Genomic DNA, 22,352 nt, shown 5'->3' on the forward strand with positions numbered 1-22,352 from the left:
ATTGTCTCATAATGTAGGTTTGAGTGCTCGTTTCCAGCAGCACGGTTGACTAAGGGCATCATCACCTGCATCTCAACTTTTGGTCCCGGCTTTTGGTAAGTCCTCATAGTCTGAGGACCCAGCTAATCAGACTTCTGTTCAGTACTTATAGTTTTTTTATATCATTGATTTCTGTTTAAAGTTTGAGTTATTTGGGGGTCATCCCAGTGGCTCTCTAGTTAATAGTAGAGGCTTGTTAGTCTATGTATGTTCTATTCTTAAATATTTGGTTAAGATTTCCAAATTTATGGACTTACATTAAGATATTAAATTGTTTGCCTTCAGTTTCTACATTAGTTATTTCACGTTTCATGTGACTTCTAAGTTCAAAATATGTTATGAGTTAGCTTGGGATATTCATCGTCCTATGAAAAGTGTGACATCCAGGAGGTGTTCCCAAGGTATTACTAACTTGGTATCAAAGCCTAAGGTTTAAAGAGTCCAAGGGAGTCAGACAAGCCGTGTTACGTAGTGTCTTGATCATGAATGTGAAGCGCACCACATTTATGAGCATGAGTCTATGGAATGAGTTAGGAATTGTCATTTCTTTCATAATCTATTATGCTTACAGTTGTCTCTATCTTTCTTAACTCATGCTTTTATGAGACAGAATATCCCTCCTCTCCAAGATAACACATGTAAAAATAGTGAACATCTATTCTTGCACACAGACCCTCTGAATGAGAATATATCTCAGGCTGAATTTTGGGTTGCCTTTCATGTATCAGCCCAAGCTATGAATGTCAATGTTTATGAAAACCAATAGGCAGTAATCTCACTTTAGCAAAATGGTAACCTAGCTGCAGCCTGGATTCGGTACACTATAAGGATGAATCCACCTGAGTTCCATGTGTCAAAGGTGGATGAGAATCCTCAACTCTTTATTGATAAGGTAAGAAAGATTACTCAGATCGTGCATGTTACTAAAGAGAAAAAGGTAGAGCTAGCGTCCTATAGGATGAAGGATATTACTTATTATTGGGTGAGAATGCAGCTCCTATGAGTTGGCAGGTGTTCTAGAATATTTTTCTAGATAGGTTATTCCCTCATGAGATGAGCGAAGCTAAAGTGGGGGATTTCATGAACATGAGGTAAGGCTCTATAACAGTAAAAGAGTACTGCCTTAAGTTAACTCAGTTAGCTAATTATGCCCCGGAGTTGTTATCTAGCTTTAGAGCTCGTATGAGTAAGTTTGTTACTAGGTGTCTAACTTAGTGGTAAAGGAGTGTAGGATTTCCATGATGATTAGGGATATGGATATTTCTAGGTTGATGACTCATACTCAAAAGATTGAAGTAGAAAAGTTGAAGAAAAGGGCGAAGAGAAACAAGAGAGCTAGGACTGGACAATTTGAGTATATTCAAGTTATGAGGAGGAAGCTATTCATAGTTTCAAGTTCATTCTTTAGTGCCTGAACCATCTACAGCCAGTGATCCTATACCCAGGACCAGGAAGGAGCAGTAGGGTAGGACTTTGAATTTTAGGTCTCAGAATAGTATAGTAGGGAGGCCCAATTACCCTACATGTGCAAAGTATGGAAACACCTTTCTTGATGAGTGCATGATGGGTAAAAGGGTTGCTATGGTCATGGTAAAATAGACCACAGAATCAAGAAGTGTCCATATACTAATCAAGAAGGTAGAGATGCTCATCCTCAGGGTAGACTACTAACCCAGTAGCCCATCCAGGTCGCCTAGTTCCTCCATAGGGCAGATCATCCAGTACAATTGGTGGTCAGGGCCAAAATCGATTCTATCTTTTACCATTCCTTTAGGAGCAGGAAATTTCTTCAGATTTTTTCACTGGAATGATTCATGTCTTTCACCTTGATGTATATGTTTTACTAGACCCGGGATCAAATCTCTCTTATTTAACTCCCTTGGTTACTGTAAACGCAGGGTTAGGTCTTAAAAATCTCCCTAATCTATTCTCCACCCCAGTGGGTGATTCAGTTGTTTCTAGGTGAGTCTCTAGGGAGTGTCCTATTACCGTCCTCTAGAAGATCATGCTAGCAGACCTAATAGAGATTGAGATAGTAGATTTTGATATTATTTTGGGCATGGATTAGCTCCATTCATGCTATGTATGAATAGATTATCGTACACGTATGGTAAAGTTCTAGTTTCCTGGTGAGGCAGTTTTTGAATGGGAGGTTAGTTCTGTGTCTCCTAAAGGTCATTTCATATCTTATATTAAGGCCAGAAAGTTAATATCAAAAGGGTATATCTATCATTATTTTGAGACAAAGATACCAAGTATGAAGCCCAGAAAGTTCAATCAGTATGTGTAGTCAATGAGTTTTTGGAGGTTTTCCCTAAAGATCTGCCATGGGTACCTCAAGATGGAGAAATTGAGTTTGAAATGGATCTTATTCATGATACTCAACCCATCTCTATCCCTCTATATTACATGGCTTCGACCGAACATAAAGAGTTAAAGGAGCAGCTTAAGGACCTCTTAGACAAAGTTTTCTTCAATCCCAGTGTTTCTCCGTAGGGTGCTCTAATTTATTTTATGCTCAAGAAAGATGTCACTATCAGAATGTGTATAGATTATAGACAACTAAACAAAGTTACAATCAAGAACAAGTACCCTATTCCTCGAATTGACAATTTGTTCGATCAAATTTAGGGTATCCGGTGGTTTTTCAAGGTTGACCTTAGGTTGGGATACCATCAGTTAAAAGTCAGGGAGCAAGACATTCTAAAAACTACTTTGCAAACAAGGTACGACCATTTTGAGTTTGTGGTTATGTTGTTTGGACTAATAAATGCTTTTGCAACCTTTATGGATTTAATGAACAAGGTCATCAAGAAATACTTGGACATATTTTTTATTGTCTTTATAGATGTTATATTGATGTATTCTAGGAGTGAGGGGGAGCATACAAACCATTTTAGAATAGTACTGCAAACCCTCAAGGACCATCAATTATATGCGAAGTTTGGTAAATGTGAATTTTTGTTGGAATCTGTTACCTTCATTAGGCATGTCATTTCAGGGGTTGGTAATCATATAGATCCTCAGAATACTAATGCAGTAAAGCACTGGCCTAGATCATCACTCCATTCGATATCAAGAGATTTTTAGGTTTGGTTGGGTATTATAGAAGATTATTGAAGGGTTATCCTCTATAAACACATCATTCACTATGTTGACCCAAAACAAGGTGAAATTTATATAGTCGGATATGTGTGAGAAGAGTTTCCAAGAGTTGAAGGATAGATTGACTTCAGCACCAATATTAGCTCTACTAGAAGGGTTAAATGGATTTATACTGTACTGTGATACTTACAGAGTTGGTCTAGGCTGTGTATTGATAAAAATAGAAGAGTGATAACCTATGCCTCCAGGAACTTTAAGGATCACGAGAAGAATTTACCAACTCATAACTAGGAGTTAGTTGTCGTAGAATTTGCCTTGAAAATTTGGAGATGCTACCTCTGCAGGTTATTATTTTCACTAACCATAAGAGTCTTCAGTATGTATTTTCTCAGCGGTAGCTGAATCTTTAACAAAAAAGATGGTTAAAATTATTTAAAGACTATGACATGAATATGCTCTATTATCCAGGTAAGGCTAACGTAGTGGTAGATGGACTGAGTAGGCAGTCTATGGGTAATGCGTCACTTGTGAAAAAAATAATGAGAATTAGCCAAAAAGGTGCATAGATTAGCCCATTTAGGAATATATATGATAGACACTGAATATGGGAGAGTAGTAGTTCAGAATGATTTGGAATCATATTTGGTGGTGGAAGTGAATGAGAAATAATGAAATGATCCCATACTTAGCAAAATATTGGAAGCAATCCAACACCAAAAGGTAAAGGTTTTCTCCCAAGTGGGAGATGGTGTACCTCGCCATTAAGTAAGGCTTTATGTTCCAAATATGGACGAGTTGAGGAAAAGGATACTAAATGATACCCATGGTTTAAGTTATTCCATCCATCCGAGTGCTACTACGATGTACTACAACTTACGAGAAATCTATTGGTGGAACAGTATTAAGAGGGACTTAGCAAAGTTTGTAGCCAAGTGTCTAGATTGCCAAAAAGTTAAGGATAAACACCAGAGACTAGGTGGTACACTATAGGATATCTGCATCCTTACTTGGAAGTGGGAAATAGTGAATATGGATTTCATCACAGGATTGTCTCGTACAAGACGTCAGCATAATTCAATTTCGGTCATAGTAGACCGAATGACTAAATCATCCCATTTTCTACCAGTCAAGACTTCAAATATAGCAAAAGATTATGCCAAAATATATACTCATGAGTTGGTAAGGCTTCATGGTATACCTTTATCCATTATTTTAGACAAAGGCATGCAATTTACTTCACAGTTTTGGTAGTCTTTTTAAAAAGGCTTTGGTACAAAGGGTAAGCTTAGTACTTCTTTTCATTCGTAGACTGATGGTCAGGCTGAACGCACAATTCAGACACTAGAAGAAATGTTGAGGAGTGTGTTTTAGACTTTAAAGGAAGTTGGGATGATCATCTACCCTTGATTGAGTTTGCATATAGTAATAGTTATCATGATAGTATTCATATAGCTCTATTTGAAGCATTGTATGGGCATACGTGCAAATCAGCCATACGATGGTTCGAGGTTAGTGAAGTGATATTCATTAGGTCAGACTCTTTTCTTGAATCTATGGCAATGGCTTATTTGATTCATGAAAAATTGAAGACTTCTCAAAGTTGTCAGGAGTCAATACAAATATGATAAGGAGAGAGCTCAAGTTTGAAGTGAGGGATTTGGTATTCTTAAAAGCGTCACCTATGAAGGGAATAATGAGATTTGGAAAGAAAGATAAGTTGAGTCCCAGATTTAATAGTCCGTATGTGATAGTGAGGATTATAGAAGAGGTGAATTATGAATCAGACCTTCGATTAGAGTTAGTTACAATTCCCCAATAATTCCACATCTCAATGCTTAAGAAGTGCATTGGAGATTCTTCCTTAGTAGTTCCCTGAAACACCTTGGTTTCTAGACCTTAGAAAATTTCCTGGAATTTTGAATCTAGACCCAATATGACTCATGGGTTTGAGTCGTATGTTGGGGTATAGATGGTATGGTCCAGTCGTATACTGACCAATAGTGGTTGGTATGATGGATTTTTGTTACTGGAATGGATACAACTTAGGGGTATGAGTCGTATTGGTGGTTATGGATCATTTGGTTCCTTAAATTAATCATAGACTTGGTTACTTAGGTAGGATCTGAGTATGAGTGGCCTACTATGAGCCGTAAGCTAGGGTACGAGTCGTACCCAGGACTTCAATAATGGACAGTGTCTAAACCTTTCTTGGGTATAAATCTATTAGGGGTATGGGTGAAGGGTATGGATTGTATGCTATCAATATGACTTGGTTGTATGATTCATATGTGGGATAGTGTTTGATCCAAGGGTTAAGACCAGGATACGAGAGAAGGATACCAATAGTATTGAAAGGTATGACTCATGTCAAACAATTGTATCTCTGTGATGGGATTTTGGTAAAACTTAAGTGTGGGCATTTTGGATATTTCCCCACTTATCCTAATAATTTCCCATGACTTCTAACCTACTTTGAAGGTATTTACCCCATTATTCCATTCATTAATACTTAAAAAAAAAATTAACACATTCCATAATTCTCTCAAATGCTTTTAGGCAAGGAAAGCTAGGGTTTCAACGAAAGGATCAATTTTGGGCTTGTCTTGGTGATTTATTTCCATCATCATCTTGGTTTAAGGCATCTTTTCTTCCCTTATTTTTAATTCTAATTAAAGAAATAGTTTTCATAAATGTTTCAATGATTTCATTGATTGTATGATTTTGGTTTTCAAATATGGATTGGGGGTTTTGATGTTAAATGGATGGTTATGGTTTCCCATTATTTTATTATGTTTTTATATGCATTAATGGTGATTTTTGATAAGTTGATAGCATGGAAATGGTTTAATGGTAAATGGAATTGGTTTTGGTCATACTATGCCCCTAATGTGTTTGACAAATTTTTATAAGGATATGTTCATTGCATTGACTATTTTTAATGGAACTCTTGCATGTTTTAAAACTTGCTAAAGGAATTATGCATAGTTTAAATGTCTTGGAATGGTAAATGGCTAATGTTTATGCTTGAGGGGCACATAGAATCCATCAAATGGTTTAATATGGTAAATGGAAGGGCACTTGAAAGTCCCCTTAAACCTATAAATGGTTGGATATGGATGATACTTGCAAGTAAAGATTGGTAAGATGATACCAATATCAATGGCCTTGGTTAATAAATAGATAATGATTTGGTTATTTGGAAATTGATTTTAATTAGGCAATAATAGCAGGATATATAGCAAATTTGTTGAAGGTAGAGGTCCCAGGGGGACCAAAACTAGAAACTCATATTTGTCGAGATGAGGTTAGTCTTGGTGACTATGTGCATGATGTGACACTATATTTGAGGGATGTACTAGTCATATCAAGGGATACTTCAATGTTCGTACGGCTACACGCACTGGGCCATTTCAGCAAGGCAAGTTGAACCCATATAGCCTGTGGGTGGTTTAGGAAGGCAAAGATACACAACCGAGATAAAGGTTTTAAAGTCATCCTAAACCTGGTCCCTTTTTTGTACATGGTTATATATATATATATATGTTTGGTTGTGTGCATATGGATGGTTTTACTTGGTTTTATAAATGGCATTTATTTTATCCTTAGCCTGAGATCATGCTAGCGGTCACTCGCTAAACCCGTCTACTGGCAGCTGTATACCCATGCTATGCAGGATTTGGCCATTCTACTCCTCCTATATAGTAATTGACTCAGGATCAGTATTTGGACTAAAGTGGTGATCTTCTATCCTTTTAGAAGGATCCATTTCATGTTATGGATATTTCTATACATTTTTGTTTCATTTTGGATATTAGTTTAAGCTATGGTTTGGGTCATGTCCTAATCAAATTTGATTACTCTTTCAATTATAGGCTTTGTGGTACTTTTATGGGTTGGAATAGGTGGTATCGATATTGGTGTCGACCTTGGCATTGGAATAAGCTAAAAGGTGGACATCATTAGATGAAATTATTTGTTGTTCCATCCTATTTTATTTTGGGATTATTTATATTATATTTGGAACGTCTATGGTTATGTCCTAGTTTATGGCCCTTATTTTGGTGTGGTTTGGTATGGTTTGGTATGGTTGGATTATCCTTATGGGATGGTTGGACTTGGTTGGGTCAGTCATAGTTGTGATCTTATCCCAGAGTCTTTATGTGAGCTTTTACACTATCTTATTACATACTCAGAATTCAGCTAGCTCAGGGTAGGTGGTTGGAGGTTGGGTTGGGTAATAGGGTGGTCTACAGTCCTAGTCGGACTTAGGACGCCCATTACAACAAGGCCCCATAGCGAGTCATGTCAATTTGGTATCATAGCCTAGTTTTATGGTCAATTGGGAGTCCACAAAGTCGTGTCGAGTAAAGTCTCTTTTAGGGGTATGTAGCGCACCATACTTATAAGGGAGAGGCTACAAGGCTTTTAGGAATGTTTCATCTTTTTGGTATTGTATTTTCAAGTATGGAGTCTTTATCCTTGAATCTTCTTTAATCCTTGTTTGTTCATCTTTCATATCATGCCTCATAGATCTAGAACACAAGAAAATTCTACTATCCCAATTGGGGTAATGCTGAAGAGGTGTATTCTACTTTTGGGGTTTATCTTAGATCTTATGATCCTATCCCTAATAGTTTTGGAGTTCCACCGGTTTTTACTAGTCCTCTTCAGGTGAGGTAACTAATGCAGAATTCTATCAGTCCATTCAAGTTATTGCTAAATTTGTTATTACCCAGGCTGACCAAGATGTATCTGGTGTTTTATATGCTAAGGCCACAAGGGTTGACCAATTTATGAAGATGGGTCCTCCTAATTTTTATGGAGTGAAGGTGAAGGAGGATCTATATGGCTTCATGGATTAAATGGATAATATATTTTGGGTGATGCAGGCTACCAATGTAGAGGGGGTAAACTTAGCAACTTATCAGCTCAAAGAGGTTACATATCATTGGTATAAAGAGTAGGATAGGGATAGAGGAAATATGGAGGATCATCCTTATAGGATGCCTTCTCTGGTGCTTTTCTGGAACATTTCTTTACCCAAGAGTTGAGGGGAAAAAATAGAGAAGTTTGTGAACCTCAAGCAGGGGAGAATGTCTGTCAAGGAAAATGCCTAGAAGTTTTATCAATTGTCAAGATATGCACCTGATTTAGTGGTTGGCATAAAGGCTAGAATAAGGAAGTTCGCTTCTGGATTAAATCGAAATTTTATTTTGGAGAGAAAGACTAACTTGCTGATTAAGGATATGGACATCTCTATATTGATTGCTCATATACAGAAGGTAGAAGATGAGAAGAGAAAGTAGACAGAGTTTAGGGAGAGGTAGGAGAAGAGGAGTAGGTTTTTTTTTTCCATAGAGGTGCTCAGTCTCAGGGTGGTCGAGATGGTGGAAATGGCAGTAAAAGAAGTGAGGGAGTTCTGGTTCCTACTTTACTGCTAGTGCTCCTTACTAGTTGAGCGATAGGCGTCGTCATAGTGGTGACAATTTCTGAGCGTAGGGTGCCCAATATCAGGCAAGGAAAGGACAGTCAATTTCTTCATGCCCTCTTTGTCAGTTTTGTGGTCATCCTTATTAGGGTTATTACGATAAAGGAAAGTATATATGCTAGTGTGGCAAGGCAGGCCATCGACTCAGGGATTTTTCAGTCAATAAGGTTGCTATGGGATCGAATAAGATTCTTGTGGCTTTATCTTCTGCTCCTACACCTGGTGGTATTGCATCTGCTTCAGTTATAGCTCCTGGTTCTAGTGTTGGTCGAAATAGGTTGTATGCTTTGGCATCTCAATAGGGATTCAAGGCATCACCTAATGTCATTACTGGTAAATTACAATTTTTCTCTTGTGTCATAAATTATTTGCTTTATTTGGCATTTACTCTCTCTTATGTGACTCCTTATATGATTGTATCTTTTGGTTTTGATCAAAAAGTTATTTTGGATCCTTTTTCTACTTCTATCCTAGTAGGTGACTCGTTTATTGCTAAGAGAGTCTATAGGGTGTGTGGTATTTGTTGGTGGCAAAAAGACCTGGGTGGATTTGTATGAGTTGGATATGGTGGATTTTGATGTCATTCTGGGTTTGGACTGGTTACACTCTTGTTATGCATCTTTAGACTTTTGGACCCGTAGGATTATCTTTAGGTTCCCTGGTAAGCCGATTATAAAGTGGGGGGGTGTTTCGTTAGCTCCTAGGTGGAGATTTATATTTTATCTTAGAGCTCGAAAGTTAATCTCTAAGGTTTGTCTTTATCACTTGGTCAAGGTTAAAGATTCTAACTCAGAAGGTTCTTCTTTCTAGTCAGTTCTAGTAGTTAGTGAGTTTCTAGAGGTTTTTCTAGATAATCTTCCAGATGTTTCTCCAGATAGGGAAATAGAGTTTGGTATTGATCTAATTTCGGACACTAGTCCAATTTTTATTCCTCCGTATAGAATAGCTCCAGCTGAGCTAAGGGAACTTAAGGAGCACTTTGAGGATCTTTTAGATATGGGGTTTATTCATCCTAGTGTATATCCTTTGGGTTCACTAGTGTTGTTTGTGCATATGAAGGATGGTTTTCTTCAGATGGGCAATAACTATAGGCAACTGAACAAGCTGATGGTCAAGAACAAGTATCCTCTTCCAAGGATAGATGATCTGTTTGACCAGTTGCAAGGAGCCAAGTTTTTTTCTAAGATAGATCTTCGGTCTGGGTACCTTCAACTAATGATTAGAGAGATGGATATCCCTAAGATGACTTTTCATATTCGATATGGGAACTTTGAGATTTTGGTGATGTCATTTGGGTTGACTAATGCTCCGATAGCATTTATGGATCTGATGAACAGAGTTTTTCATCAATATTTAGATCTCTTTTCTATTGTGTTCATCGATGGCATTCTGGTTTATTTAAAGAGTGAGGTGGATTAGGCTACTCACCTTTTTATGGTGTTGCAGACCTTAAAGGAATGACATTTGTATGCCAATTTCTCCAAGTGTGAGTTTAGAATGAACATTGTAGCTTTCTTGGGTCACATTATTTCTATTGAAGGGATCATGGTCGATCTGCAATGGGTTGTTGTGGTGAAGAAGTGACCGAGACCTACAACTCCATCCAACATTCAGAGATTTTGAGGTACAGATGGGTATTATAGGTGGTTTGTGAAAAGATTTTCATCGATAGTTGCTTCTTTGACTAAGTTAACTTAGAAGAAGATCAAGTTTTCTTAATCAGATGCTTGTGAAGGGAGTTTTGAGAAGTTCAAGGATAAGTTAACTTTGGCTCCAATTCTTAATTTGCTGGAAGAAAATGATGGGTTCGTGGTTTGTTGTGATGCATCTCTGGTAGGTCTTAGTTTTGTGTGTTGATGCAGAATGGGAAGGTGATTGCCTATGCTTCTAGGCAATTGAAGGTACATGAGAGGAATTATCCTAATCGTGATTTGTAGCTGTTGGCAGTTATGTTTGCTTTGAAAATATGGAGACATTATTTGTATGGTGTGCACGTGTATAGCTTTTCTGATCACAAGAGTGTACAGTATGTGTTCACCCAGAAAGAGCTTAATCTCAACCATAGGAGATGGCTTGAGCTTCTCAATAATTATAATATGAGTTTTCACTTTCACCCAAGTAAGGCTAATGTGGTTGTTGATGCTCTTAGCAGGTTATCCATGGGGAGTATGGCTCATATGGAGAAAGGAAAGTGGGAAGTAGCGAAGTATATTTAATGCTTGGCTAATCTTAGAGTTTGCCTCTTGGACCCCAACGATGGTGGTGTCATGGTGAAAGAAGTGGTTCAATCATCTCTTGGGGAAGAGATTAAGAAGAAGCAAGTGTCGGATCCTATCTTGATGAAAATCAAGGGTGAAGTTAGTAGGCAAAAGGTAGTGGTATTTAAGATCAGTGGTCATGGTACTTTATGGTACCAAGGGAGATTGTGTGTTCCTTATATCGACGGGTTGCGACCAAGGATTTTGGCTGAAGCGCATAAGTTACGCTATGTTGTTCATCCCGGATCTACTAAGATTTATCATTATCTCAAGGAGATCTATTGGTGGAATGGTATGAAGAGGGATGTGGCTGATTTTATGGCCAAGTGCATGGTGTATCAACAGGTTAGGGTTGAGCACATGAGGCCACGAGGGTTGTATCAAGAAGTTGATTTGCCTGAGTGGAAGTGGGAAGTGATCAATATGGACTTTGTTACCAGTCTTCCTCGGTCTCGAAATTAATATGATTTGATTTGGGTCATCGTGGATAGGATAGGTAAGTCTGTGTACTTTTTGTCAGTGTGGACTACCTTCTCGATGGAGGATTATGCGTAGCTGTATCTTCAGGAGATTGTAAAGCTAAAAAGGGTTCCTATTTCAATTATTTCTAATCATGGCGCGCAGTTTACATCTCACTTCTGGTGATCTTTTCAGAGAGGGTGGGGTACTAAGGTGAGTCTGAGTACTGCTTTCCATTTACAGATGGATGGTCAAGCAAAGAGAATTATTCAGACATTAGAGGATATTCTACGAGCCTGTGTGATTAATTATGGTCGAAATTGGGTTGAGCATCTACCTTTGGTGGAGTTTGCTTACAACAATATTTATCATTCTAGTATTAGTGTGGCACCTTTTGTGGAATTGTATGGTAGAAGGTGTAGATCTCTTATTGGTTGGTTTGAGCTTGGTGAGGCAGACATATTAGGTCCCGATTTGGTTTACCAGGCAATGGAGAAGGTGAAGGTGATTTAGGATAGTCTTCAGGCTACCCAAAGTTGCCAAAAGTCCTATGAGGATGGTTGGCGTAGAGACTTGGAATTTGATATTAGGGAAAAGGTTTTCCTCGAGGTATCTCCCATGAAGGGAGTAATATGGTTTGGCAAGAAGGGAGAGATTTGTCCCTGATATGTGGGTCCTTATGAGATTTTGCGGAGAGTTGTTAATATGGCCTATAAGCTAGAGTTGCCTAGCTTGAGCTTGTTCTTCTGGTCTTTTATGTTTCCATGTTGAGGGAATGCATTGGAGATCTTTCTTCAGTTATTCTATTAGAAGAATTGGGTATCACTGATTCTTTGTCTTATGAAGAAATTGTGGTTGAGATCTTAGATGGGCAGGTTCATCAATCATAGACCAAGGATATGGCTTCGGTTAAGGTTCTTTGGCGGAACCATAAGGTGGAAGAAGCTATAAGGCAAGCGAAAGAGGACATAAAGTTCAAATATCAGTATTTTTTTTCTGTTACTGGGATTCGTGCGGAAGGTATATGTCTTCAACACATATTCTTAACCATCACCTTATTCAGCTGTCAATCATTAATACATATACACATAGATACGTCCTTCTTTTTTCCAAATAAGACAGGCACAGTACAAGGTGATGCACTAGGTCAGATAAATCCCTTATCCAATAACTCCTGCAACTAATATTCTACTCTTTCAACTCTATTAGGGCTATTATATAAGGAGGAAAAAATGGGCTTGATGCCAGGCTCAACATTAGTACCAAAGCCAATATCACGATCCAGATACATATTAGGAAAGTCTGCAAGGAAAACGTCCCCAAACTCATGGACAACATGAACAGAATCCAAAGAAGAAGGGGAAACAACACTAGTATCATAAATATAGTGCAAATAATACAATCAAGCATATTTTTCCAAGGTATCCTTGGCACACCTGATGGATCTAAATTCATGATCTAACCATAATAATATAGGATAGCATGATAAAGAGCAAACCAATCCACGCCCAAGATGACATCAAAATCTATCATATCAAGGATAATCAGATCTACCCAAGTGTCACGCCTAGCAAAGGTCACAACACAGGATCAGTACACTCGATCCACCACTAAAGACCCTCCTACGAGGATAGATATATGGGTAGGCATATTAATAGGCTTAAAAGTAGAATCAAAACCCAAGGAAAAATATGCATACACATACGAGAAAGTCAATCCTATATCAAATAGCACAGATACAGCTATGAAAAATAGGGATGATACTTATGATAAAAACATCGGAAGCCTCTGCATATGGTCTGGTGGGTATAGTATAGCAATAATCGTGACCACCACCTGACGGAGTAGCCATGTAAACACCACCACAAGCACCACTACCTCTACCACATGACCCTCTAGTATAACCTCTACCCCTAAAATCTAAAATAGGAGTAGACCTTAAAACACGATGGGGATGGTACTTGGCCATATGGAAAACCTAATCACACACAAAGCAAACTCTATGGCCATACTCAATAGGAGAAGATACAGCTGAGCTAGAACGGCCACCCAAAGCTGCTGAACTAGAAGACCTACTATCTAAACTTTACAAGGCTACCTGCACAGATCTATAATGATACCCATAGAAACCTTCAAAATCTCTGCCTCAAGAAATATGACCTCTAAACTCACCCTGAAGGTGCACCATCTTCGCGCCTCCCTGAAAGCCTCAAAGAATAGACTCAGTCATCCTAGCATGATCCACTATACTGAAAAAATGCTCCATACACTGCCATCTGAGTCTTAACTATTTGACGAGAAATATCCAATCCCTTCACAAACTTTTGAATCTTCTCAAACTCGATGGTAATGCTGGCATAAGAATATCTAGATAGGGCATGAAAATATGCATCATACTTTATAAAAACTATGGAGCCCTGCTCCAAGTGATCAAACTCATCTCTCATATGATCCCTCAGACTCTAAGGCAATTTAGAGAATGCCTCAGCAAAATAATCCCAAGTCATCTTAGGAGAATCGAGAGGTCTACAACCAATAAGTAATCTCCACAAATCTCTGGCGGCATCTCTAAACTGATAAGTAGTATAAGAAACCCCATATGACTCAAGAAAACCAAGGTTATGTAACTTCTCACGACAGTCAATCAAGAACTCATCGGCATCCTCACCTACAACATCACTAAACCTAGGAGAATCCAAATGAGTTAGCTCTCAAACCTTTTCTGATCCTTAGAAGACATAACTATACTCGCAATAATATGATGCATCATGAATCTGGCTGGATGAGATCCTACCTGAGGAAGGAAAATAGATGAAGGCTGAACTTATAATCTATGAATATCATACTCAGATGCAGGTACTAAAGGAGGAATAACACTTAAGAGTCAATGGAGTACCATTTGCTGATGTCGGTGCCATTAGATTATCCATACTCGGGATCAAAGTAACACCATTAGCAGACTTTGGCACATATAGAGGTATAATACTCGGAGCTAAAAAAACACTGGGTGCACTTAAAGGAGTACCCTCTAATCGGGTTAACAAGCAAATTAATAACCTCTCTAAGATTGGGGTAGAAAAACTCGATAGGATTAGGGTAGCCTCATTACTCTAATATTCTCAACATGAGGTATAGGGAAAAGTCCCCCTAGTGATACCTCTAGATGGGGCAGATCCTCATGCCCGCCCACTAGCTTGAGCCCATCTATGAATCTCAACTCACCCTCTAAACTTGGAACTCTCCTCGAATGAAGGCTTTATATTTCTAACCTCACAATATCTAGTCATCGCCATCTATGAGAAAAGAGTGAAACTCAATTTATAGACAAGGTATAAAAGATCTGCACAATAAGGAACAAAAATAAGAAAAGCTTCCTAAAGACATCTTATAGCCTCTCGAAGAAAGATACAGACGTCCACGTACCATAAGGTAGTAGAGTATTTCTAGAAGTATAGATCATCCATTACCTTGAATCAACTAAAATACCACCTGAAACAGCTATTATGTGGCATACTCGTACCTGGATCAACACCAAAAGGGCGAAGTAGGGGTGAGTACGGTCCACTTATACTAAGCAGGTATCATAGGTTGACTGAGAATAGTAGAAAATAAAGCATATAAATACACACAATGGTCACATCGCCTATAATCATAAAATATCCTAAATGGTAGCTCATACCATCTCGATAAATAGTTCTACCATTTTCATATATACAACACATAAATATGAGAAAGGAAATACAAGTATATAGATATAGCACCTACAAATATGGAAAGACATACAAATAGACAGATATCATATCCAAGATAATAATACCACACAGAATAAGCACAATATACATATGAAAAGTAAGGCATAAGATGGTGATGATGACAATGATGTAGTATGATGCACGAGGCTGTTGCACAACCTCAATATACACCTATCAAGTAATGCTCCCAAGTATGACCCATGGGAGGTCATCAATCCAGATATAATCCAATAACCAATACCAATATCTATAACTCCTCTCTGGCACACCCCTCGAAGAGGGTCTATAATGATGTCATAACCAATGTTTCCAATATTTCCATAGTTGTACCAATGTTTTATGTTGAATATGATATCGGGATACAAAGGTGACAACTAACCAAAATGAGAAATTCTAATAACCAACCAAAATACCAACTATGTGAGCCAAGATTCACTCAAAATGCACAACAATCCATGAATCCAACATAATCATATGACAATAGATCAAATTACACAATAATATGCCATTGATACCACATAAATAATAACTTAGGATTTTCACCAGATAGACACAAGCAAATATACATACATAAAGGCCAACAATATCATACAAGACCCCAGACAGTCACACATACCAAGAATGTCTCAAAATCTACCAATTCATAATAATATGGGCACCTACACGTGAACGACACAATAATATAGTCCTTTCCCCAATTGGTTCCCACCTTTAACATGATTTTACATTCATATTAACTACCCAGCCCAGTTTGAAGAAAGTTAAGACATAACCTATCTCAAATATTGCAATTAGGTACGAATAGGCCTTTAACCCTAGCCTACACCTCCCAAATGGACTTGCAATAAACTATAACAAAAAATATAAAATCTATGAATCAAAAGAAAGCCAATGATACTCATATTCCCCAATTTTAGGTTAGGGTCAAAATGAACCCCTAAAATGGGTTCACAAAAAACAAGGGTAAAGCCAAACTTTTCACCCAAAAATATATCTTCCATGATTAATGAGATTCATGAGAGAAAGCCCAAGCAAACATGATTTAGAATTGAGGTTTAAATCGAAGAATTATTCATTTAGAACTTCTAGGCAAAACTCTCCAATTTCCATCTTTGAACTTATATTTTTAAAAGGTTTTAATGATAACAACCAAAGGAAAAGGATAAAAATAGGGATTTGGAGCTCACCCAAGCGTAAAATAGAAAAAAATAGCTTAAAATGTTGAAACTCTAATGTGTGAGCCCATGCTAACACATTTGAAGCTTTTAACTCTAAATAATTGCAAAGTCTTCAGCAACTTTAGTTATTTTTTATTATTTTACTTTGATTTTGCAGCAAAAGTAGAGAAGAGGGAGAACCATCAATAAAGGAAGCAAGAAGACTAAAATTGGTAGAAAATAAGGAACTGTGAGTGGATGACGACATCCATGACATGTCGTCAGCCTCGTGATAGGTTGTCATGGATATCATAAACCTTAACAAAAGATGTAAAGCTGCAGGAAGTTTTGTGACAGCAATCACGACACGCCATCAAGATCCTGATAGAACGTTAAAATTATCGTCAACCATAGGCAGCAGGAGTTGAAATTACAGAGAAGTTGACGACGTTCGTGACAGGACATCAAGATCAAGATAGGACGTCATGGGCACCGTCCCTAATCAAAAGAAAATCAGAAATTTTAATATTATTTCCTTATTTAAGATCGACTATTTAAAGACTTGTTTTAGGGTTTTTAAAAATATTCATTGAGGAATCTATCTTACAACATATGACTTTTCTCTCTGTCTATCTCAAGAACAATATTTTAGAGTATTGCCTTGTGATTCAAACACAAGTTCACTTTTGATTTCATTCATCGTTGTAAGTTAATCCTTTCAATTATGAATTCAACTTGTGTACTTATCTATTCCATCATGAGTGGCTAAACATCTTTAACCTAGATTGTGAGATCAAGGGTTAGGTCATGATAACGTGTTAATTAATTACTCAAGGTTTAATAGGTATTAGGATTTTTTGGTAATTCTAATTTTATAACTCATGTCTATTGGTTGAAAATAATAGGCATACGTACTTTGGTTTGCTTGAGAAAGAAATCATAAATAGTAGGAAATAAATTATCGACAGGGACTTAGAAAGGCTTCATTTAATAATCAGCGCTGTAACAAGGTTGATTAACCTGAGCTAAAATCTCGATAGTGAGTTGCGATTCCCTAAGTTCGAGAGGATTAAAAAATTAAACGCTTGAATAGGTCAAGAGATATTTGAGCATACCATCGATAAAGATAGCTTGTCATCCTAACCACCGTGAGAACCTTGAGTTATTTGTAGCATCTGTCATGTACCGTAAACCCTTGTGAACATAATCCCGGTTATTTCATAAAAATATTGGTTACAAACATTAATTTCAAAGTGACTAATAATTGTCTGAGAAATTTAAACCCCCATTTTAGGAAACAGTAAACTACCTGTAAATTATTTCGTAAACTACTTAAGTTCACACCCTATTCCCTGTGGGATTTGACCCCAAACTTGTTGGGTTTTATATTGACAACGATCGCTTGTACTCAGTCTAGTGTGTAGTTTGAGCGTTATTAAAAATGGCACCATTTTTGAGGACTACAGTTGTAAACTACAAGTTGTAGGCGCTAATTTTTTGTTAGTTAAGTTTTCTAGATTTACGTTTATTTATTATTTTTGTCAATTGTAGGTATTGTGTTGTTTGTGCCAAAAATAAAAAGTTATAGAGAACCATTATTGCCAATCAATTCGAAACCTCAACTGATAGGAAGAATGGCTGAACAACAGGAGGTGGACAAACTAGCCGCTTTAGCCAGAGCTCAGGTGAATGTACAGAATTTGGGTCAACAAGCATATTACCAGAACCCTGATGACTAATATTTGGGTGATGAGGAATTATTAAATACTCAAAACCCAAGGCGAGCTGAGCAAATTGCTGCCTATTGCAGCAAAATGTCAGTAGAAACTGTCTAATCCGAGGAAGGTATGGCCAACAGCCTGTTCAATCTAAGGATGATAAAGATAACGAAGGAATGGACAGAGATGGTGTAATGGATGCTATCATTCCTCCACTGTTGGTACCGGGTGCAAAATTCAGCATAATAAGCACCATGATTCAGTCCTGAATCTGAAGGGGTTGTTTGGAGGCCTACCGGGTGATGATCCAAACATGCATATGGTGAACTTCATTACTATTTACAAATATTTTGACAATCCAGGTGTAATCCAGAATGCAATAAAGTTGAGGTTGTTTCTATTGTCTCTGTCTGGAGAGGTAATAATATGGTTGAATGAGTTAGAGCCCAATTCTATAACCAACTGAAGACAGTTGAAAGATGTATTCCTAGAACGGTTCTTTGCACCCTCCAGAAGGGTACAGTTGAGGGATGAAATCAGTAACTTTAGACATCTCACGACTAAAATATTGCACGAAACCTGGGAGAGATTTAAGAAGAAGCTTGCACAATGTTTAAACCACAACATGACGGACTTGCACTTGATGGAGACTTTGTACAGAGTATTCAACTCTGTGACAAAGCCAATTATTGACAACACTGTAGGTGGTTCGTTCATTGTCCTCTCTTTTCTAGATGTTTCTGATGTGCTGAATAGATTGACCAAGCAAAGTCGGACTTGGCACACTAGGGATTCTGTAGTGGCTAGCTCGACTATTGTTGGTGGTATAACTACGGAGTAGCGTAGAAGGGATGAAGACCAAGATCAGGACATGGCTCATTTGATGACACAGATGGACTTGCTGGCCAAGCACTTACTGTTAGGCAATACTGAAATGGTTAAGGCCGTAGAATCTCAAGGGACTATATCTACAGGTGTTGATGTAGAGGCAAACTATATGAGTAATCAGGGGGGTTTTCGAGGCAATAGCCAAGGGAATCAAGGTCAGAACTTCTATGACAAGCCTGCTTATAAAGATAGGGAGCAGGGACACTGGAGGAACAATAATGATAGGAGTTGTTTGTATGTTTCTCCTGGAAGTCGAGATACTGCCGCAACTATTTTTGGCAAGATATCCATGGAGGACATGATGGAAAAGTTATTGAAGGGAGTTGAAGCTACCAACTCGGGGGTAACTACTATGAAGAGTGAATTTTCTACCTTCAGCCAGCTGGTTAGCTCACACTCTGCTTCTATTAAGCAGTTGGAGCAGTATATGATCCAACTTTCTACTACACTGAACCAGAGAAAAACTGGTACTTTACCTAGTAATATGGTTCAGAACCCACGGAATGATGGCTCGTGTATGGAGATTACCACTAGGAGTGGTAAGATGTTATTTGGCCCTTCTATAGGCAAATCTTTGGAGAATAATGTAAGTATTGACGAACCTAAAGAAAGTAATCCAGTGGAGTCTGATAAGCTGGATGGTTTTGTAGATATTTTGGAGAGAGAAGATGAGAAGGAAGAGGAAGTAGTGTTCAAGACTATTCCTGGACCCCCACCTCCTTTTCCTCAATGATTAAAGAAGAAGGTCAATGATACAAACTTTGGTAAGTTCATGGCTATACTCAAGCAATTAACAATTAATGTGCCTTTAGTTAAGGCACTTAAGCAAGTTCCAGGCTATGCCAAGTTCATGAAACACCTCAGAACAAAGAAGATAAAGTTCAGCAGTGAGCAGGTGGATAATCTCCACCATTGTAGCATGGTTTCCACAAGATTCTTAGGAAAAAAAAGGATGGCCCGGGTGCATTCACTATTCCATGCAAGGTTGGGTCTAAGGATGTTGCAAAGGCATTATGTGATTTGGGTGCCAGCTTGAATCTGATGCCACTGGTTGTATGCAAGAAACTGGGTTTAGAAGATCTAACACCTACTAACATACGACTGGTGATGGCGGATAGGTCGATAAAGTGGCCTGTTAGAATTTTGCATGATGTGTTGGTGAAAGTGGCAGACTTTATTCTTCCTACTAATTTTTTAGACCAGGATTGTAATATGGACTTTGAAGTACCCATTATTTTGGGAAGACCATTCTTGGCAATAGGAAGGGTAATAGTTGACATAAAGTTGAATGAGCTTAAGTTTAGGCTTGATAAAAAAGAGGCAAAATTCAAAATACATCAACCCATGTCATAACAAAATGATATGAATGTCTTCTTGATCATTGAAGCCTTCTATGAAGATGAAAAAGAGGGATCAACACGTCGTCTTCGCAAAGTCTGAGTAGCCAAGATAGCCCAGTCGTGCCGCGATAGTAAATCAAGTGCTATTGGGAGGCAACCCAAATTTTTTATGTTTGAGCAAGTGTTTTTAATTTCTAAATTAGGATTTAGTATAGAGCAGGTGAAAAATGGAAAGACTCAGCTGGAAGGTCATGACGACATCCGTGACAAGTCGTCACATTCGTGACAAGATATCACGAATGCTGTCAGCTAGATCAAATCTGAGAAAATCTCTGCCTTTTGTTGATGACGACCTTGATGGGATATCATAATCATGACAAGCCATCACAAATTATCATCACTCCAGGGCCTTAAACTATGTAAACTGGGCCTAATTTTAATTCGATCTGACCCAGCCCAAATCGTGAACCTTTTCAGTTTTTTGCCAATATTAACTTCCTTATTTTTGAGTTATTTCTTTCCTTAGTTAACATAGTTCCCATTCTTGGCAAGCCTATCTAAGAAAAACAAGTTGATTTGTGCGTAGGTTGTTCTTAAGAACCAAGAAAATCTTCCTCTTTCACACTTCTCCTTGTGAGTGGCACTAGATTAAAAGATCCATCAGGTATATTCTACTTCAAATCTTCCTTGCTTATTATTGTATGGTGATTAAATATCCCAAAGTACCTAGGTGATTGAACCAAGGTCAACTTGGAAAATGGCCAAAATCGCACCTAGGATTAGCTGTGCAAGCCCAAAGTTTGAAAAATTAGCTCACAATACTAATTGAAGTGAATCTTGAACAAAAATGAAGACCAAAAATTCAACGAAAGTTAAAATTGGGTTCTGGAAGGGGTGACGACATTCATGATGGGCTATCATAGTCGTGATGGCTTATCAGGAATGTCGTCAAGCTTTGAAAAATTTAAAAGTGGTTTTGTTTAGAGCTGATGACATTTGTGATGGGCTATCACGGTTGTGACAGCCTATCAGGAATATCGTCATGAAATGGAAAAATTTTCTGAACTCTTCCTGAGGATGACGACAATTGTGGCAAGCTGTAAAAGTTGTGACAGCTTATCAAGAATTGGCGTCACACCTGGGACCTAAAACATAAATGATCTTAAATGATTAATGTGTTTTTCTTTGTGATCTTTAGGGTTGACTGATGTTCTTCTAATGTCTCCAGGTACTTTAAAATGGTACCAAAAAGAAAGAGCCTAATAGAACCAAAGAAAGCGGCCAAAGATGATGTACGTTGTAAGCTCCTCGATGAGGAATCTGACTATGAGAAAGAGAAACCTTTGCTCAGAAAGCTAAAAAAGAAGCAGAGCCCAAAAAAAATCTCCTTCACCTTCACCAATTGAGGTAGAGATAGTGATGATACTGAGTCGACCACAGCATCTGAGCAAGAGGGGTCTGAAAAGGGTGATTCTGAACAACATGATTCTGAACATGCTGAATCTGATGAAGAGGATCAAGAAGAGTCTGAAGATCTAAGTCTGAGGGGATAACTTCTAGGTCCCCATCCATTGATCAACAAAGGGATGAAGAGTCTCCACCTTGGAGGACTCTTATCAAGTGTAAGAATCCAGAGGTGAGGAACAATGCTAGATGGAAAATTCCTAGAGCTGTAGATATCTATATTGCTGGGTTGCAAAGAACTGATAGAAGGAATGCAAAGAGACCAATCCAAGAAGAAAAGATGATCATCACAAAAGGGTTGAACAGTTACCCTGAAGTGGAGAAGAAATTCAAACAATACGGCTTAGGACGGACTGCAGAAAGGGGAGGTTTATTTTACCCCACACTGGTTCGGGAATTCTACGTGAACTACCAAGCCCAATTAGAGAATATGTGCAAACCAGGTAACAAAGTAGCAGATCAGCCTCTTCTTGTGAGAGTTTGGGTGAGGGGTGTAAGCATTGATGTTTCAACTAGAGCCATCAATAGATTTTTGCATAGCCCCAACTTTATTCCTCAGGACACCACACCATCATTTTATGCCCAGATACAGAATAAGGACAAACAACGTCCTTGGTTGGCCAGCATCATCACTGATGGAGAACCAGTTTGGGTGACAAACCCAAATAAGAGAATCTGTAAGTC

Source organism: Capsicum annuum, chromosome 8 (assembly GCF_002878395.1).
Source record: "Capsicum annuum cultivar UCD-10X-F1 chromosome 8, UCD10Xv1.1, whole genome shotgun sequence".
Lineage (NCBI taxonomy): Eukaryota > Viridiplantae > Streptophyta > Magnoliopsida > Solanales > Solanaceae > Capsicum > Capsicum annuum.